The sequence below is a fragment of the Pseudomyrmex gracilis genome, unplaced genomic scaffold (assembly GCF_002006095.1).
Source record: "Pseudomyrmex gracilis isolate BER0280 unplaced genomic scaffold, ASM200609v1 scaffold_44, whole genome shotgun sequence".
NCBI classification, from domain to species: Eukaryota; Metazoa; Arthropoda; class Insecta; order Hymenoptera; family Formicidae; genus Pseudomyrmex; species Pseudomyrmex gracilis.
In genome coordinates, this window is record NW_018020628.1 from 574,998 (window position 1) to 578,793 (window position 3,796).

A 3,796-nucleotide genomic window follows, 5' to 3' on the forward strand; every position below is an offset into this window, starting at 1 on the left:
TTTTTTTTTTTTTTTTTTTTTTGCGATACACACAACCATACACGCTCCTGGTGAACAAATTGACAGTCGAACGGAGAGAGTTAATGCCTTAATCATCAATTTTTATCGTTTGATTTCGACAACGCGGAATGTCGCGGAACAACGAAAGAGAGAAAGAGAGAGAGAGAGAGAGAGAGAGAGAGAGAGAGAGAGAGAGAGAACGGCTGTCTGTTTCGAAATCCGCCTTGCATCCCCTGTAGGAAACAAGATTTCGTCCGAAAGTTTGGTCCATCTAGTGTGAGCGAGCGCACAGGAGTAAGAAAGAAAGAGGAACGAGAGGATGCGTAGGAAAGGATGGAGAGGGAGAACAGGAGAGAGGGCTGGCGGGACAAAATTCATTTGACCAAATTAAACAGAGTTTAGCAATTTGCGCTTAATCCATTTGTCGGGGATCCGCCGTCCGTCAGTCCGTCCGTCTGCCTTTACTTCAACCCTCTCTCTTTCTCTTTCTCTCTCTCTCTCTTCTCCCTTTCTCTTTCTTTCTCTTTCTCTTCTCTTGCTCCCTTTCTCTCATTCCCGCGACCCCTATTCCGCGTCACCCTTCCAGCCGTTCATTCCATGTGCCTTACCAGTATCTCACCTCTCTCTTCGCCTCTGGAAGGCTTTTACGTTCGCCTTAGGTTTCGCTCTTTAATTTTTTTCTAATAAAAATCTATTCCTTCTAATTGTAACTCATTGTTTTTCTTACACGACGACGTTAGATCGTGTAGCTCGTAGTCAATCTCGAACATCAATGTCGAGATTTTATATAAGTGACGTATAATCTCACATTAGTCAACACATCTCGCGAGATAACAAAAAAAAAGTACTAAGTTAAATCGTATGTCTCATTTATTTATTGATTTACGTATGCGAGACACACACACGCACGAGACGTCATATGTATCTTTTATTCGCTATTCGGTATTCTGACGCGCGTGTCGAGGGCATAAAGGAAAAAATCTCACGGATTTTAGTCATCAAGTTTAATCAAACCACATCCTCAAGATGCGGTTTCAAGATGCGGTCGTTCAGCACAGGCAGTTTCCGAAAGTACGCGAAATAACGCAAACACGTTATGTTTCCGCGATTCGATTCGCGAATCGATCGAGCACGAGCTTTGACCGCGCCGATTTCCTGTAATCCATTATTGCGCTCAATGTCTCATTTGCGGATGCCCACCCACCGTTTCCCCTCGCCGCTTACCATCGCACCCCGCATTACGCCATTCTCTCGGCCCGCCTTTCGCCTCGCACACGTTACACGCTCTTCGCCACTTGGATCTTATTATCACGGAATTGTTTCCGTTCCTCCCTGAGTCCCCCCCCCACCCTCGTCTCGAGCTTTCTCACCACCCTCGCCTTCTCCTCCCGGCGAGAAAACAGCGAATCCGACCTAAGTGTATTGGCAGTTGTGTCCACGTTTTATTTCCATTCAATCGGGTGAGCACCTTTAGGATCACTTCCACGGAAACCGAGTAAAGTGCTCTCGGGGCGCTCTTGGATATCCTCCTCTCGGTTTCTGGGTCCTGCGACCGCAGCTACGGATCCGTTTAACATCGGTGTCCGAAGCGCCCGGCGGTATCTCGCGCGCTCCTCCGAGCGTTTCTGCAGCGCAAAGGTCTTAACACCTTTGAATCTTGTAGTGCTCTTGCGCGTAGTGTTACCGCGCGTGTGTATATTTACACACGCGCTTTTCCCTTCGTCCAACTTTTTTATACACTCGTCTCGATGCCACGGAGGATCATATCCGCGGGTTACGCCGGTCGCTATTGAATCTCGCGAGCGAGAAAATACATTTATATAAAAAAAAAATAGCGAAGTTCTCCTAGCGCGTTTAATTTATCACGTCGCGCGCAGTTCGTGCGCTCGCGTCAAGGACTATTTCCAAGTATTAATACTTCTTTTTTTTCTTCCGTGTTAGTATACGTATATAAACCTCGATGGCCCGCGCATAAAACTAATGGAATATAGGTGTACCGGAGAGGGCGCGAAGTCGCGCGGAATGAACTCCGCGCGTATTGTACAGCCCGAAACGTTGCGCGCGCGCGCGCGCGTCTACACGTATAATAGCGCGAATTTAAGTGTCCGTGAGGAAATGGATACTAAAAACACGCGACTAGTGTGGTATAAAGCGACACATACGCGGCTAAAGTAGACGAGGCGAATATTATTGCCGACTTCCGTAGCTCGTCGTAATACTTTGGTCCGCTTAAAACCTTCCTCTCTCTCTCTCTCTCTCTCTCTTTCTCTTTCTCTCGTGTGCGCGTACGTGTACAACGGTGTCGTATGTACGCGCATCTCCGTGCTTTCCTTCGTGATTTATTTCGCCGAGTTATTTAATCGCGCATTCATTCATCGTGCGTCAAAGTCTCTCCACCTTCTTCCGCGCGCGCGCGCGCGCGTAGCCCGTCGCTTAAATCTTTGTTTCTGTGACACATCCGTATGTATAATTCTCCGTAAATTCTCTAGATTACTACGTAGCCATTGTTTTTTCGCGAGCGCGTCTTGGTATCAACGTTATTTCACGTACATCGCAAAGCGGATTGCAAACGCAGATTGACGTTTAGAAATTTGTCGCGTTGAATAATAAATATGTAGGTGCGTGCGTACGTACGTGCGTGCGTACGTGCGTGCGTGCGTGCGTGTGACACGTCGTAGCTGCGACGTCACAAAAAAAGAGCGAGAGTGTGTTACGTGTTATAACAGATTTAAAAAGTATAATCGAAATTACATACACGTTCCATATGTTGGGCCTTCAAGAAAGAAGACGACGGACGTTCTTCAGTGTTTAGGTTGGCGACGTGTATTCTCAGGGAATTAACATACATTCAGAATGTTATTGCTTGAGAATACACGTAGTTGGCCTAGCCAATAACATCACACACGACAAAAAGACGGCGACCTTGTGTTCATCCGTTAAATAATCCCGAAAAATAAGGACGGAAGCGTGTGAATGAAGCGTTTCAGAGGAAAAGAGCGTTCGTGAAAGGAATTTTTTTTTTTTATGGCGCGCGTGTAATATCGCGTTATACGCAGAAAAAAAAAATGTGTTTTGCGTTTAATTCAAAAGATCGACTTTGGTTCGACAACTGAGCGTGTTGCGCGAATAGAAGAAAGATACTCGCAAAGATGCGTGCACACACGCTGCGTATCCCCCCTCCCGGTTCGTATCGCGTCTGCATTTTTCTCTCTTTATTTCGCACAGATGCACTTCCACACATTCTTCGATATGTGAAAGAAAAATGCAGGCGCGACACGAGGATGCGCAATGAGTGTGTGCACGCGTCTCAATTGGATTTGGAATGCGTGAATGATTTTTTTTACCGAAGACTGATATACAAACGTGTGCGGACTTGTTGCGTATCTCCGTATCGTATCCACATTTTTTTCTTTCTCTCTCTCTTTGTTCCGTGGATGTCTCTGTAGATACGCTAAGGAGATACGCGCGAGTCCGTACGTAACTACAGAGCACGAGAACGTCCGTTACGTTAAGGTCCGGCAGGAATGAGACGGGCGAGTTGATACAAAAAAAAAAAAAAAGAGAGAGAAAGATCGCACGTTAAAGTCTGTTTTTCTCACTCTTATCGCAGTCACCCTTACGGAGAAGTTCACTGACGTGACCGCGAAACAACACCAGTTCTGAATATTAAAAGTGTTACAGAACGATTCTTCTTAAATGTTTAGAAAAAAGTATTATTTTGGCCAGCGTCAAATTTCTGTAAGGGTTGCTGCATCTTAGATACATATAGTTTACTCGTTTTTGGCTGTTTTCAGCC